Here is an 18,006-nt window from a genome sequence, read left to right on the forward strand (position 1 = left end):
GATATGTTGAAGAAATACAGCATTGTTTATTTCAAACACTTTCTACCTTAGTGACAAAGAAGGAGGAGGGGGGGGGGGGGGGGTATAGCAGAGATGTTGAGTTGGAGGCATGCATGATGAAAAGGCTGCTAAACAGGTAAGCTTTTGAGCAGAAGGCCTTCTTCTAAAATCTAGGAAACACACACACACACACACACACACACACACACACACACACACACACACACACACACACACATTCATGAAAACACAGCTCTCTCACACGACCACTGTCCCTGGCTGTCAAGGCCAGACTGCAAGCTGCTGCACATTGTGGAAGAAGCAATGTGGCATTAGCAGCCAGAGACAGTGGTCATATGTGTGTGAGCTTGTGTGTGTGTGTGTGTGTGTGTGTGTGTGTGTGTGTGTGGTGTCTATTTCGGAAGAAGGCATTCTGGCTGAAAGCTTAGGTGTTTAGTAGTCTTCTTCTTCTTCTTCTTTTGTCCTGTCTGGCCCTCAACATCTCCGTTACATGGTGAGAAGCAATCTATCCTTTTCATAATATTGCCAAAAGACTTACATAATAATACTTAAGTTTCTGCCATTTAATTATATTTAAACATATTTCCAAAATATAATTGATTTATTTTAGTTGTTTATGCCAACAGAAAATTGCTCACAATTTGTTTAGTATTTTAAGTCTTATGTAGATATTTGTGTCTGTTGCAGCAGAGGTTAATATTAATTAATTGTAATGAAAAAAAAAAGAGGGCATGCACTCAGATCAATTGATATTTTTATGTAATCACCATACAAGGACCACCCTAATGTATATGTGTGATACTATTAATTCACTAATTTAAATGGTGACAGTGGAAAAATGGAAGAGAGTATTTTTCAACAGAGAGCTGGTCACATAAGCCAGTGATCATGCCTGTTATTATTCCTGGTATCTTCTGTTGTACGTTTTGGCCCATTTCAACATTTATTCTGTATTTTAAATTTGGTTGCTTATTTATACTTAAATTATCTTACTTGAGTGAAAATAATTAACTTGTACAAGGGCTGTCTGTAAAGTAACCTCCATTTTTATGTACAGTGGGAAGTAGTAGGGGAACACAAATTTTCATACTGACTCGCACAGAGTACTTAGAGCTAAAATAACTAAATGGGACATTGCCTCTTGTCACTTACTATAGTCAGTCACCATGAGTGTTCCAGTTGACATCTCACCGAATGTGAAATTGTTACGTGGTTTTTAGGAAGTGCTTTCATCTTTTATTAAGAAACAAAACATTTTAGGAAAATATGGACACCATAAACGGAGCATTACAATTACAGGGGTTTAAAAGTGCTTTGTAATAGTTGGTATCAGTATTAATACAATTGCTTTGCCTTAGACAAGATTAATAACTACTTGTCCTGAAATCTGTAGAGCAAATAAAAAAGAATAGTTTTCTTAAAATCAGTAATCACAACACAATTAAATATCCTTTTATCCCTCTTGTGTTCTGCTACAAATGGGGAACATTTAGGAGAATGAGTTGTGGTCAGCTGTTGCACAGCTGAAAATATGACACAGTTAACGATAGTTGGATTTGAAAAGAAATTATTTGTTGATGTCACTGTTGTAAATCCTCATTGAATATTTTAAATTTATTAAAATGATCTAACAATTACTAGTTGACTGTTGATTCATTCTTACATTTGGGAGGGAAGAGGTAAAAAAGAGAAGAATCTTGGAAATAGTCTTCCTCAAAGAAACGGGCAGAAGTATTTTAAGTAAAAATCAAGAAAATAAGTAATTTATGTACGAAATTGTTATCGGCAAGTCTTTTCCTACATTATTAGCAAGTTACCTCTTTAAACAACCTCCATTACCTGTAAGTAGTACCCAACTATACCTTCACCTTTAAGAAACTCTCTAAGAATATGTAGCAGAAAATCAATTTGTGTTCCTTCTGTTCTATGCCTTTGCTATTCATCGGGAGGATTTCACAGAATGTGAGTATCGCAATTTGTACAGTCCAGTTGTAGAAAATCTGCATTCAGTATCAATAGACAGAATATCCTTGAAAGTACAGGTCACCCCAAAATTGCATGCAGTTTCCAGCCAATTGGATAATTAGTCACACTCACTTCACAATAACTGATGACATGTATCTAATATGTTGAACAGAGTATTATGAATTAAGCCAACCATTATTTCAAGGAAGTGTTGAGCAGTAGATGACTACCTTAATTAGAAACTGAATATTGTATCTCAGTTTGCAAATGTGCATTTCCTCTCTCCTTCGTGCATGAAGAGACACACACACACACACACACACACACAGCATGCAAGTAATTTTGCTGACATTCTGACATTGCGATCTATCTTAGGAGAATTATAATGTGTGTGTGTGTGTGTGTGTGTGTGTGTGTGTGTGTGTGTGTGTGTGTGTGTGTGTGTGTGTGTTGTGTGGTTTTTTTGAACGTATGAGATCAATAGCATATTGTGCCGATCAGCGTGAACATTTCACTGTTTTTAAAATCTCCACCGATGATTTTCCTTGCTCATGCAAAAGCTTTATCTGCACTCATTTTTCTAAACTAAGTTTATTTCTTTTAGACATAATGCAGAAGTATCACCATTGTCACAAATTTAAACAGGAAAAAATCATTAGGTTAGTAATATGTGTACACAATGAGCAAATGTAGCGAACTGGTTAGAACACAGAAAAACACTCAAATAACAAATTTCATTACACCAGATGTTTTATTGGTAGCTTTGAGTTGGATCACCATTTTTGACCTATTTCGATGCTGACAAATTACTTTTTAAACCAAAGGGCGTATTTACTGTTATGTAAATCTCACACATGCAAAATTTCTAGGATGCTCAATACTTTTGACCAAGGGTGTGTGAGCCATGCTTTTATGGATGTGCTGTATAGAGGAATGTCATACACAGACAACACAGCTTCACCAATAGTTTGTTGGAGCAATGCCCTGATATGCTCTTGTCAACATCAGCCACTGCAGGCTCAATTTAACAGCATGCAACCCAGTATGCTGTAATAAACAGTCCAAAAGCCACAAATGCAGTGGGCATGTGAACTGCACCACTGGTAGGATGAATGCAGTGGTTTTGGAAGAGTACCATTTCCAGCCAGTGGTGGTTTCATACATGCTAAACCCTAGGGGGCTCACAATTCTGTTAGGACTACATGCTTGGCTACCATGGGCCCCCTGCTTTCATGGCACTATGTCCCTTTCCAAGGTGCAGGCCTATACTTTCACTACTCTTTCTCCCTCTGCCTTTCCGTCAGATGGTTTTCCTGGTGGAGACCCCACTTGGAGCCAGTACATGATTTCGGACACTAGTTTTCCATTTCACTTCCAGCACTCTGCACACCTTTTCACTAATATATACACACACTCCCCGTTGTTGGGTTTAACCTGCCGCCACTTTTCCAAATTATTCAGAAGTACGGATAATGCAGGGAAGGTCACCCAGTGTGGTGTATGTTTCAGCTTGGTGCCTTTTCCACCTTACAAGGGAGACTCCCCGTCACACTTCCCTCAGATTTAGTGGTACAATGGCCCAATGGATAGCCCATCAAAAACTGAACACAGATCAAGCATGAAAACAAGAAGAATGTGTACTCAACTGTGAAAAAAGACACAAAATAGAAACAGTGAATGGTTCACGTTTAAGATGCGCAACATTGAGCAAGAACTACGGCATCGTGCTTGTGTAGTCACAGTGTTGAACATCAATGTGGGAGATCCATGTTCAAACCTTCCTCGTGCCCCATTTCTTTCTTCCACAAAATTGTATTCCATCTGTAGTCTTGGCAGTTGTCCTACTATACATTGTTACAGAATATGAGTCATGTGGTAAGAATATATTACCATCGCAAGTAAATGTGATGAATAGTGAGAGCAGGCAATATGCCTCATAGTCCCATCACAGAAATGAAAACAACAAATAAATGGGTGTGAACTGTGTTGCAACAAAGGGAATTCAACAGTCAGAACTTCCAAAATGGAAAGCAAGAGGTGTAATACAGTAGTGTCTCGATTATCCGACCTAAACTGGCCACGGCAAGGTTGGATATGCGGGAAGGTCGGATAACGCGGAAAATAATACAAAAAAAAAAACCACAAAAATTAAACTAAAATAGGCCAGATGAGTTAAACATTTAATACAATACAAATCAAATTAGACTGAATAGATATTTACTGTGTGAAGAAGTTAGTAATTGTCTTTTGTTTGCCTGCTGTTTGCCGTTTTTTTGTCACTAAATCACTTAGTCTCTTAAGAAGTGAAACCTCGATAGACGATGTTTCCTCCAATTGCTCTACATATTTTAAAGCAGTTTCTAAGGCCTTGTGTCCTTCGTTGTGAGAAATCTTGGGTGCACTTTCCTCCACTACATCTGCTTCTTCATCTTCTTCTTTTTCGTTTATCATGTTGACTGTTTCTTCATCTGTCACTTCAAATTCTTCATCTTGGACAATCCATTCATTTATGTCATCTTCTATGGCATCAGCACAGCTTCAAAATTTGCTGAAAGCTTTTCACCACAGACATTAAGTTGCCGAATTACGTATCTTTTCTACCATCTATCGAGCCAGCCTACACTAGTAGTGAAATCAGTTTCACCTTCGTTTAGTTCGTCACGAAACTTTAAGGCTTTATCCTGCAAAATAGGTCCAGACATGGGTACACATTTATCTCTACGTTGAGTAAACCATAGGAACAAAGCTTCACTTACTTTTTCATAATCACATTTTTTCATGCTTTTTTGATCTTCCAAAACAGCCGAGGTTGCTCGCTGTGAACACCACTTCACAATCTCATTGCAGTTCCTTTTCCAGTCTCCAACTGATGTTTTCCGACTTTATAATCTTGTGCCACTTTTAATAAAGTTTCACCATTGTCTATTCTTTTTAAAGCTTTAAGTTTTTCTTCCATTGAAACGACCACCTTAAGTTTTTCTTCCATTGAAACGGCTACCTTTTTCCATTTTGAAGCCATCACCACAAATTTTTAAAATAAACAAAGTGCAACACGTTCACTCCACTACAGATCTAAGTTAGCAGTAAGGAGTAGCAGACGGCGGCAATGAATTGAGTATCAACAAACAACACATTAGTCACTGGCCTGTCGTCGGCTGGTGCATGGCCGGTGCCGTGAAAGTGTCAGATAACACAGAAGGTCGGATAACCGAAGATTGGATAATCGAGACTCTACTGTATGTGGTACTTCTGTAGAAACAAATAGGAGGTACCTACATCCAGAAGTCCCTACATTATATGTTCTTCTTGTGAACGGATGTTACACCACAATGTAGACACAAATATGAATACAGAAAACCGACACATTAATGACCGGATGGACAGTTCATAATTTTGCAGGGGAGGAGGCAGGGCATGAGGGAGATTTAAACCCACATCCCCCCTTCACTGTCCAACACCGTGACCATGACATCATGGTCATTCTAAGTTGCTTGATGGAGGTGTTGATCTTGGATTGTTCACTGTTTCTATTTTGTTTCTTTTTTCTGCAGGGTATCTGAGCTGAGCGGCAATTTCGAGGGGAGGGGGCAAATTCATATTCTTGAGGGGAAAAAACCTTGTTTCACAAAGCACCTCGCATTCAGCGCACGTCAGTCTATCGATTAGTCATATGATTTTGAAACACACCCCTGCTGGTTTTTGGACATTTTTGAACACATTCTAAGTTGATCTCTGAATGAATTATAAGTTGATTTCTGAATGCGTGCATAGTGTACATTGATATCTCTACCAGGGGAATCCTCGTCGCATCTAGAAATGAGCTTTTCTGCAGACAAAATTGGACGGGGCTTTACGAGCTGAGCCAAATAAAGGCGAACCGGTGAATGCCAACTGATGTTTTAGTTTATGTGGTTGATTTGGTTTACAAATGTTCAGCATTGTCATAATTACTAGCGAAATCCATAGTTTCGGACTACCAGAGTGGAAATAGACAACTAACAGGAATAACAGGTAAAAAAGATTATGTATTATCTTCTCGACATATCCAAGAAAGTGACGTTCTGACAGAAAATTTTTGGCCAGATCGCTACACTAGACAGGGCCAGTTGTAGTCCCCGGCTAGCAGCTGCTTCATTTCCATTCTGGGAGTAGCGCAGAAAACACATTGTACGAATACGTAATAATGCCTAACTGGAGGAGAATAATCGCTGGATAACTAAACCGGTGATTGTGGCAGGGCTAGTAAAGGTAACTGGAGAATGAGTTTTGACAGTGGTAGGAATAGTTACAGAATTAGTGATGACAAGATTGTTAGAATGAGGAAGGAGAAGAAATGAGGACATCACACAAATTATACAAGAATATGACAGTTCCAAATTTATACAAAGTTTCGTTCTACCACTTTTCGGTTTCATGCATGAGATACTGGAGCGTATGAATGAAATGTGAAACTATTTCCTAACACAAAGATTTTTGATTGTAGTAGGCCAAATAGGTATTTCGTATTGCTACTTCATGAATTATATTGTTGTACTATAAAAATGATTAGTATTGCCAAAACAGTCTTGCTTATTTGGTGTGTGTTACAATTGCTGCAATATTAGAAAGGCCTATTTCGTTTTGTTCAGCACACAGTGACATAATAGACGTAATCAGATCGAGAAACCACACCAGTCTTGGGTATTATTTGCATTGACAGCTTTTTCACTATTAGACAACGACATTTCGATTTTTCATGTAGCAAAATGTTTGAAGAACTTTGATGAGGTAATAGTTCTTTTGCTGAAAGGAAAGCATGCCATGCAGACCTGTAGCAAGATTAGAGATAAAAATCGCTAGGACCTAAAGACTGAAGAAATGTGTACTGCCGTGCCTGTCTCTTATCTTTATTGCTTTTAGGTATCCTATATTTAATTATATGTCACACTGAAAGCAGGTTATTAGCTAATAGGCAATAAGGAGTCCAGATTTTCTGAAGAGTTCTTGTTCTCCTGTTACAAATAATCCAATCCAGAATTAATACGTCAAAGATCCGCCTCAGTTGCGAAGAGTTACTGGTCTTTACTCAGGTTTCAGCTAGAGTAATCTAGCCTTCTTCAGAAGCATAAAATAAACTAATAGATGCCAGAATAAGGCACGGTCAAACGTAAAAAGCTGAAGTCCCGTGGTACCACGTCAAGCTATGTTACTTAGCTGAGGAACAACCTCGGCCCCGCTTCATGGAAAGCGGTCAGTTAGCCGTGGATGCAGCATTGGAACTAACTGTGGCACCACGGATATGTACTGTGCAAGACGGCAGATCACGCGCATGCGTGCACATAAAGTCAAAAATGCCTACTATTGGCTGTCTTTATGTTATGTACTGGGAAATTACCCATAATGTTAAACCATAAATTTGTGAGAGAACAAGGCGCTAAGTACATAGAATCCCTATGAGCATTAACTACACACCGAGACCTTATTAACTGACAAGAAAATTTATTTAGACGTTAAGTTCATCTTGTTAGATTAAAAACCCCTAATGATCACCGCTAAGTTGTATGGTTCTGCATGATCTCATGTGGGGGACGAACAAGGTTATATGCCCCTAACACGAGAACTTCTCAGGGTTAGGAGAAGGTGGAAATAAAATAATTTCCATTATACATGGAGTAATATGTTGATTTGTTAACGCGAAATTTGACTAACATTGTGTTATGGCACTACATTACTACACATTTATGATTGACTGGGTGTGTAAAGTTTAGGTCATCATTTATGACTTTATGCACAGGTGGTCAACATTGTGTTTAGGAAACCTATAGTAACTTAACCAAAATACACAAACTATAAATATAATGTGTACAACTGTCCACTACATGTAGTCACAAGGGTGACGTGGAATAAAACTCTTAAGGGAAGAGGTTAATTATTTGTTAGTAGTGGGTTCAAGAACCCAATGCATTTAAATAGGTTATGCCGCCCTAATTGCCGATACGCACACTCTAGTGTAATCAGATATTACCTATTTAGGAAATTGCCTATAAGGCTATTAACTATTTAGGATGAGGATTATTGTGAGTGTGGTGGAATTCTCACATAGATTACCAAGAAATATGGACCTAATATTTAAAGTAGGATGTCTCAGGGTGTACCAAGTCACTGCCACCACATTCATATACTGTTGACTGACAAAGGTCAAGCTAATAATATGAACATGAGCTGTATTCTTCTCTTTTGAATGGGAACATAAATTAGGGATATGGTCTAATAGTGAGCGAAGTAAAAATGTCTCACGTAGGTTAATAGCATAATTCAGAACCTAATATTTACATTAGGGTGTGACTGGGTGTACAATGCCCTTGTCATCACACTTACGCGCTATTGACAGACATAGGTCAAGCATTTACAAAAGTAGGGTGTGACTACGCATACAATGGCCCTGTCATCACACTTAGGTACTATTGAACAACATAGGTCAAGCATTTACAAAATATAGTCTTCTACCTAACCTTTGATAGGAATAATATCTCAGAGGTTGCACTGTATACAGCGTGACTACGTGGGTAACGCATTAGTTTTCTTTAGAGCAACAAGGTCAACGCATTCGTAGCAGATAAAGAAATTCCAGCAGTTTCAATTCCAAATTTACAACCAGGACAGTATGCCACTTGTATGGATGGCAATTTTTGGTGGGTTGGTAACGTGAAGTTTCACATGAACATTAAGATGTACTCATCAGCTTTATGCACCCACGCGGTCATGCTTGTTCCTTCCACTGGTCGACTGCTAAAGATACCTGCTAGATTCGTGAGCAACATATCTTCATGACTTTAGAAACCCCATCAACATCATCACCAGGAAGGCAACACAGTTATCCACAATCTGTTATTGACAAAATTGTAGAAGTGCTTAACAAAAAATGGAACTGACTCTTTAGTAATGTTGTTCTGCAAATTTGCTGTGTTTTGTACTACAGTTGCTTTTATGTCATGTTAAAGTAATGTTTGAAACTGACTTATACACTCAGATAAAAATAATTAATTATGAGACTTAATGAGCAAAATATTTGACTTTTCACTCTTCTTGAAGTGCTAAAATATAACTTTTGAAACATATTCTTACTCGTCAAACTGAAAGATCCAGAAATTAAACAAGCTTTCTTTAAAAGCTTAATGCGTGCTTTTTTCAGCTGTGGCAAGAAAAAGAGGATTGAAGAAGATACAGTTGTGATATTGCCCCCCCCCCCCCCCCCCCCCAAAAATCCTAAAATTTGCAAGTAGAAAATTTTGGCCATATCTTTTCATCTGGGCATCCAGTGCTAATTAAATTTGATTGATATATAGACATCATAGGTAGGAATAGCCATCTGAAGTTTTGGCGTGATTGGCTTACACAAAAAGTAGCAGTGGTTGGTGAAACTATGGCTCTCAGAACAGCGCAACGAATTTTTTAGCCACTTTAGGAATGGCCAAATCCCTAATTTTTGCCATGGTGTGATTCAGCATAAAAAGTTGTCTATGTATATTAAAGCAAATGACCAAATGTTTGGTAGAACTTTTAAAAAAGCCTAGCAAAGTTGGCACATTTGTACCTTCGTACACGATGAGGAGGTGAGTAGCCTCTCTTTAAAATCCCCTAAGAATTCAACCACTGAAGATACTTAACTGAAATTTGGTATATAACCTTCAAAGACCGTGTAAATCCTTCAAATAAATTTCATTAGATTTCGAGATGGTTGAGTGGGGAACCCTGGTCCTCTTGATGTGGAATGACCCATGTACAAAAGCAGTGTAGCCAATTACGGAACCCATGGCACAATTGGAGTATCAGAGGTCACCAGCAATGTGGTGGAAATGTCAGTAGAGGAGGTTTTTGTCAACGGTAAGGTAATAGGGATAATGGTAGAGGTAGTCTAGGGAGTGGGAATGGTCTGTTAAAAGTAGAAAGAAGCCGCAAGGCAACTGACAAGAGTTCCCAGTAGTAATATGTTCTGTCAGAACGAATGTAGAGGCTGAATGTGCCACACTGGGTGTTGTGGATGGAAGAGAGTATAAAGTATTGTTGGACACAGGAGCATACGTGTCAGTAGCCTCGAGAGAATTAGTGGGTAGGAGGCAGTGGAATCCACCATCTTATGATGTATGTGGAGTAGGGGATAAAGATATATGACCATTGGGGTCAGCAGTGGTGAGATTTTCAGTTGGGTCACCCAAGTTTAGGCAGTGTGTGGAAATGGTGTCTCATGTAAGCAAGGGGTACAGCTCAAGCCTAGGTTTAGATTTTCTGCATCAACGTCATGCCATAATTGATCTTCGGTGATGTTTAATGGAACTGAGAGGGAAGACATTCCAGCTAGGAGAAACTGTTGTCGGTGCTAATCTGCCATGAGGAGTGTTGAGTATAAAAGACAGTCCAGTTAAACCGCAAGCAATAGCCTTAAGGCTTGATTTGCGTGCTTGTATGTAGAAAGGCACTGGAAAATAGCTATGGGTGAATGTGGAACTGAACTTAGCAGTAGGTGTGATATGTGTAATAGAACTGTTGCAGGGTAGTGAAGTATTAGACACAGCATGTTGTTTTGTTGTATTGTACACATTCAGGAAAGGGATGGAGGAAAAGTGGTATCTGTCAGTGTGGATAATTTTGGTGCTGAAGATGTAATGTTGAAGAGAACGTTATTAGCTGCGCTAGAGATTACAGATGAGGGAGATTGCCACACAGGAGGTGTGACCTATAAGGGGGCACAGGATGCTGCTACGACTGCATTTCGTGAGAAGTTGAAGCATTTGGAAGGAACAGAAAGAGCACAGTTGGAGGACCTGTTGCTGGACTCCAGGATATTTCTTTTCCGAGAGGCCTATTGCCTGCCATGCCAGGAACACGACACAGGATTTGAACAGGAAATGAAGCACCGGTATACGAAAGACCATATAGAACACCATAGTCATTGCAAGCAGTTGTAGAAGAGTTTTTAGCACAACAGTTAGCTGATGACAGAATAATAGAAGAAAATAATAGTGTCTGAGGGGGAGGATTGTAATTGTACCTGCCCAATTATCGCTATTTGAATAGCAAGATTACAAAATATGCATTCCCTATTCCAAACATCATGGAGATCATAGATAACTTCGGCAAAAGCAAATTCCCCCTGCGGGTCCAGGAGTTAGAATAAGCTTGAGGTATCCCCACCTGTTGTAAGAGGTGACTAAAAGGAGTCTCACACTTTTTGGCGCTATAAGTTTAGGTCCCATTTTATGGTTTGACCTGCCACTTCCCTAATTCTACAGAAGTGCGGGCCATATGGGGAAGGATGCCTTAATGTTGTGCATGAGCTATCCATAGTGCATTTAGATTCGATCTCTTGAACCTCTTGTCATGGCTTTGCATCTCCACCTGCAATTCAACTATTTGGGCGAGGACACTTTCCAGGGTATGTCACCTTCTTCCATTGTCTCCTGTCCTCTTTCACCCCCATAACAATATTGGATTTCTCTCTCACCCAATATCCAGCATGGTAGTCAGTCCATTGTGGTGGGGCCATCATGTACCCATTTGGTGGTAGCCCCCTGACAACACAGGGATCGCACTGCTGATACCTGAACTGTAAACTCCCCACATATGCCAAGGAGTAGATGCCTGTCTTCCTGGGGCATCAGGACTCTGGCAACGACCATCACGCCAGGTGGCCTTGGCTGTGACTGGGTGGCACACATGAGGAGAGCCTCTGATCGGAGTGGGTGGCATCAGGGCGGATGACCCACAATGAAGCAGACTAAGTCAACTCTTGCTGGTGACCGTACTGCACCAGCAGTCTCTAAGAAGGGCAAGATCAAGTACAATGCTGACAGATATGAGAGGAATGTAGGGCTACAGAAAGAAGAGAGCCATATTTGCCTCAGTATTTAATCTGTAGCAGAATGGACGGGGACTCCTTTCTACCTACGAAGACTCAGTTTTTTGTTGAACATCTTGAGGATAAGTTTGGGAAAGTGACAGCGCTGTCCAATATGAGAAGCGGTGCAGTCTTCATTCAGACAGCATCCTCAGCCCAATCCTGGGCATTAGTCGCTTGTGACCGGCTGGGTGGCACCAGCTTATAAAAAGATGGAAACAGGAATGTTGGGAGAGGTACATCTCGACCATTGGGTGCCATATGTCACCTTCCCAAGTCTGGACGAAGTTCAGACGTGTTTTTGGGTACCAGACCCTGACAGGTGTTACTGGCATTAACATCAGTGGTGTTTTGTCTACCAATGCAAACACAGTTGCAAAGCACTTTGATGAGCACTGTGCTTGAGCCTCCACATCAAAGAATTATCCCCCAGCATTTTGCACCCTCAAATGGCAGATGGAGAGGAAAGCCATCTCATTCACTGAATGTCACAGTGAACCCTTTAATGTTCCATTTACAGAGTGGGAGCTCCTCAGCGTCGTTGCACATTGCCCTGACACAGCTTTTGGGCCAGATCAGATCCACAGTCAGATGATTAAACATCTCTTGTCCAACTACAAGCAACGTCTCCTCGTCATCTTCAACTGGATCTTTCCATCACAATGGCGAGAGAGCACCATCATGCCAGTGCTCAAACCCGGCAAATACCCACTTGATGCAGATGGCTATCGGTCCATCAGCCTCACCAACAATTTTTGTAACCTGTTAGAATGTATGGTAAGTCGGCTTTTGTGTTGCGTCCTGGAGTCACGTGGCCTACTGGCTCCAGGCCAGGACGGTTTCCGCCACGGTCGCTCTACCACTGATAATATAGTTTCCCATGAGTTTGCCATCAGAACAGCCTTTTCCAGATGCCAGCTCCTGCTTGTCATCTTTTTTGATTTGCAAAAATCTTGTGACACGACCTGGCGACATCATACCCTTGCCACATTTTATGGATGGGGTCTCCAGGTCCCGTTCCCAATTTTTATCCATAATTTCCTATCGCTCCTTACTTTCTGTGTCCAAAGTGATACCTCCCATAGTTCCCCCCCATATCCAGAAGAATGGGTCCTGCAGGGCTCTGTACTGAGTGTATCTCTATTTTTAGTGGCCATTAATGGTGTAAGAGCAGCTGTCGGGCCGTACGTCTCACCTTCTCTGTATGCAGACGACTTCTGCATTTCGTACTGCTCCTCCAGTACTGGTGTTGCTGAGCGGTGCCTACAGGGAGCCATTCACAAGGTGCAGTTATGAGCTCTAGCCCACGGCTTCCATTTTTCAGCCGCAAAATCGTGTGTCGTGCACTTCTGTCAGCATCGTACTGCTTATCCGGATACAGAACTTTACCTTAATGACGATCCACTCACTGTAGCGAAGAAATAACAATTCTTAGGACTGGTTTTCGATGTCCGATTGTCTTGGCTTCCTCACCTTCATCAGCTTAAGGTGCCTGAGCAACACCAACTGCGGTGCAGATCGCTCTACGCTGCTGCAGCTCTACAGAGCCCTTGTTCAATCCTGCCATAACTATGGCAGCCTGGTTTATGGTTCGGTGGCACCCTCAGTGTTGTGTTTACTTGAGCTAGTGCACCAGTGTGGTGTTCGGCTGTCAGCGAGAGCTTTTAGGACGAGTCCGATGACGAGCATCCTGGTGGAGGCTGGAGTCCCACCATTGAAGGTCAGGTGTGCATAACTGCTTGCTAGTTACATTGCACACATTCGTAGTTCTCCTGAGCATCCAAATTATCCTTTTCCCACCCACGGCAGTTCATCTCCCCCATCGGAGGCCCAGGTCAGAGCTTATGATTGCAGTTCGCATCTGATCTCTTCTGTCTGAAGTGGAGTCCTTGCCTTTACTAACTATACTTGAGGTCCATTCACATGCACCTCCATGGTGTACACCTAGGCCGAAGCTTCTCCTCAACCTTTCACATGGTCCTAAAGACTCATTTAACCCTACGGCTTTCTGCTGTCACTGCCTCTGGATTCTTGACATGTACTAGGACCATGAAGTGGTTTAACCTGCGGCTTGATGGCTGATGGTCATTTGGCTTCGCATTTGTTCATGGAGGACATATTGAACAACACTCCTTGCCAAATGGCTGCAGTGTTTTCACTGCAGAGCTGGCAGCCATTTCTGATGCTCTTGAGCGAATCCACTCATGCCCTGGCGAGTTGTTTCTTCTCTGTAATGACTCCTTGAGCAACCTACAAGCTATCGGCCTTCCCATCCTTTGGTAGCGACCATCCAGGAGTCCATCTATTCCCTGGAAAGGTCTAATCATTCCGTGGTGTTTGTGTGGACCCCAGGCCACGTTGGAATCCCAGGAAATGAACTTGCTGACAGGCTGGCCAAACAGGCTACACAGAAACCGCTTGTGGAGATTGGAATCCCCGTAACTGACATGTGATCATTATTATGTTGCAAGTTTTTTCAGCTTTGGGAGACGGAATGGCATACTCTCAGTACACATAACAAACTGCGTGCCATTAAGGAGACTACAAATGTGTGGAAGTCCTCCATGCAGGCCTATCGCAGGGACTCTATGGTTCTCTGCCGGCTCTGCATTGGCCATTCGTGGCTAACACATGGCCACCTCCTCTGTCGTGAGAACCCACCTCGGTGTCACTGTGGCTCGCATATGACTGTCGTCCACATCTTGCTAGACTGCCCACTTTTAGCCCCCCTGCGGCAGACTTTTAACCTTACCAGCACCCTACCTTCGGTGTTGGGCGACAATGCCTCAACAGCAGATTTAGTTTTATGTTGTATTCGTGAGGTGGATTTTTACCATACCATCTAAGGGTGGGCATTTTGCCTTCTCTCCGAGGTCACCACCCTCCCTCCATTTTAACTCTGTCGCACTTTCTTTGAATTATTTGTCTTGGTGGTTGTCTTTTCCCTACGCGTGTTCATCTCGCCTTGTCTTTTTGGGGTGGACATTTTGATGTGTTGCAGAGTGGCTGGCACATCCTTTTTTATTATTGTGATCAGCCAACCCAGACCATCTTCTCTATGGTTTTAATACCCTCTTCTACTTTTCCTTGTGGTGTATGTTTTCCCCGTTTCTTGTTCATTCCATTCATTTTGTTTTTAGGTGTTTTTCCCCATTCCTTTACTCTCTCAAACGTAATTTGGGTGTTTTTGTACCTTGAGCGTTGCTTGTGTCCAGAAAAAAGGACTAATGACCGTGTAGTTCGGTCCCTTTATACACCAAGCCCACCAGCAAAAAGCAAATATTTCTCAATGTTGGACTGAAAGAGCAGATACCATTAGTTAGAAGTGACTCCTGACGGTAGACAAAACAACTTTTTAGCAAATGGGGGACACTACCAGTGTAAGAGGATGCCATTTGAGTTGAAAAATGTGTCAGTGACATTCCAATGGTTGCTGGACGAAGTACTGAGAGTACTGAAACTACGCCAGTGCTTAGTATATCTTGATTACATGATCATCCATTCAAAGGATGTGCAGGTACATAGACAATGTCTCAAAGAAGTATTCAGCAGATTAAGAGAAACATGTCTCCCACTCAGTGCCAAAAACTATCACTTTGTGCTGAAGAAAGTTAACTATTTAGGCCATGTAAAGGGATTTGCAGATTTGCAGTACCTCCTACACAATTGTTGAAGAAAAGGATTAAGTTTGTGTGGCTGCAGGAATGTCAGAGAGCATTTGACGAGTTAAAGAAAGTGTTACCATCCAGTCCAGTTCTGGTGTTTCCAGACTTTCAGAAAGAATTTGTATTATCAAAGTGGTGCATCAAACTATATCCTTAGCTGTGTTTTGAGCCTGTAGATTGGTGGTCAAGAACATCCTGTTGCCTTTGCAAGACAATTGAATGCTGCAGAAAGAAATTACTCTACAATGGAAAGAGAGAGAGATGTATACTCTAGTATACAGGATAACATACTTTCAATGTTATTTGTATGGGAGGAAGTCCAAGGTGATAACAGACCATACAGCTTTAAAGTGGTTACTAGGATTGAAGGACCCTTCTAGTAAATTAACTAGATGGGCAGTGAAGCTCAGTGAATTTGAGTACATAGTAGAACACAAGACAGGAAGGAAACATGGAAACGTGATGGGCTAAACAGAAAGATAGCTGTAATACAAACACTGGGTCACTATCGTGCAGAACAGCAGGGCCACAGAACGCCAACAAAGAATTTAGTACACATGGAGATTACTGTGCAGAGATACCAAATCAGGGCCATGAGCGGTGGTCCATATATGTCGAAGGAGAAGATGAAGGTTTTAAAATGGCACCAGTGCCTGCCCCAAGTAATTGAAACTATCCAGAATGAGATTTTCACTCTGCAGCGGAGTGTGCACTGATGTGAAATGCGCTGATGTGAAACTTCCTGGCAGATTAAAAGTGTGTGCCAGACTGAGACTCGAACTCGGGACCTTTGCCTTTCGCGGGTAAGTGCTCTACCATCTGAGCTACCCAAGCACGACTCACGCCCCGTCCTCACAGCTTTGCTTCTGCCAGTACCTCGTCTCCTACCTTCCAAACTTCACAGAAGCTTTCCTGCGAACCTTGCACAACTAGCACTCCTGAAAGAAAGGATATTGCGGAGACATGGCTTAGCCACAGCCTGGAGGATGTTTCCAGAATGAGATTTTCACTCTGCAGCGGAGTGTGCGCTGATTTGAAACTTCCTGGCAGATTAAAACTGTGTGCCGGATCGAGACTCGAACTCGGGACCTTTGCCTTTCGCGGGCAAGTGCTCTACCGTCTGAGCTACCCAAGCACGACACACGCCCTGTCCTCACAGCAATATACTATCACAGTGCAACAGAGGGAGTAGTAACATTTTACTACTTTAGTGCTGCGAGGCTGTAGTAACAGGTAGTGTGCAATTATACATATCGGTAAAAATAACAGTAGCTGTGAAACACAATGTATTTTGGTGTTACACAGTGTACACTTACCTGGTGAAGCTAGCAGCAGTTGGGAATTTTATGCAAGTGAGGGAAGAAAGTAGTGTTCCTTCTAGCAGAACACAGGGATCAGCGCGTGGAGATGAGTGCGGGTGAGCTCAAGAAATGTCAGAATGGGATGGTCACCATACGCTGAACTCACGAGGTTATAGTGAGTAGGGACACATGCATCCTGCAATTATTTAAGGGAAAAATGGGAGAAAATCATTGCCCAAAGGAGGTGATTGAACCAAAACCTTATTTTTGGGGAGGAGGTCCCCACTGGGTCTATTCAGTGTACGTGACACTATGGTGGTAGCTGGTTGTCATGAACAAGGGAAACTCACCAGGATAAAATATTTAGTTTTGAGACAGTGTACTGCTAACTAACGGGGGACTAGGTGTGATGTAGTAGCATTTCATTTACAAGTGACCATCTTTGGAGTTACTCTACTTAGTGTGACACAGCCAGAGCTGTACTGGCCAGATGAACCACTGCAGATCTTATTCAAACAGAATCTTACCTTTCTTAACGATACTTGGGAGCTAGGTCTGGACCACTCCTTAAACCAAATGATAGCAGCCGAAGAAGGGCAGATAATTGTGGAATAAATGCTACAGCATGTAGAGCAGTATCAGAATAGGAGAAGTCAAGTAACAATGACTTAAAGTGTCACAATTCCTAGCACATGGTGATTCTTCAAATGTGACTTATTTGATGTAGAACTAATGTATTAGTTTGGAATAGATAAGTTGTGGTAACTATACAGATAAAGAGTATAGTTGTAATCAAAGTAGAGTACTTGGGTGAAGTAAGACCCGTGGGACCAGATCTTCTCCGAGTAGGAAGGCAGTGTAATGGCAGTACCCAGTATTTTTAGGCAAAAGAATTCAATCGTAGGTGACTGAAAGTAGCATGGAGGCCAGTGCGGAGTATTGCAGTAGTAGCGCTGGCTGTCAGCCATGCTATGTCAACATGTTGGGCACAATAACAGATTGGAATTTTTCTTGAACTGTTCCGATTGTAATAATATCTCATCCAACCTCAGTCTTTTATGCTGTTTTAAACTAACGAATATCATGAAGAAAATTTCCTCAGAAAAGCCACATCTATCTGTGCAGTTTGGCAAAGAAAAAAGTAGCAATGCACATCTATGGTTAGAAATAAAATATTTAA

At 41.6% G+C, this 18,006-nt stretch overlaps 1 protein-coding gene across 2 annotated transcripts in view; it reads left to right on the forward strand.

Moving 5' to 3' along the window:
• Positions 1-18,006, forward strand: part of LOC126473359 (transcriptional regulator ATRX homolog) — a 479,699-nt gene that overhangs the window by 442,123 nt on the left and 19,570 nt on the right. The gene's annotated exons all lie outside the window — the stretch shown is intronic.

The sequence above is a fragment of the Schistocerca serialis genome, chromosome 4, assembly GCF_023864345.2.
Source record: "Schistocerca serialis cubense isolate TAMUIC-IGC-003099 chromosome 4, iqSchSeri2.2, whole genome shotgun sequence".
In the NCBI taxonomy this organism is placed as follows: Eukaryota; Metazoa; Arthropoda; class Insecta; order Orthoptera; family Acrididae; genus Schistocerca; species Schistocerca serialis.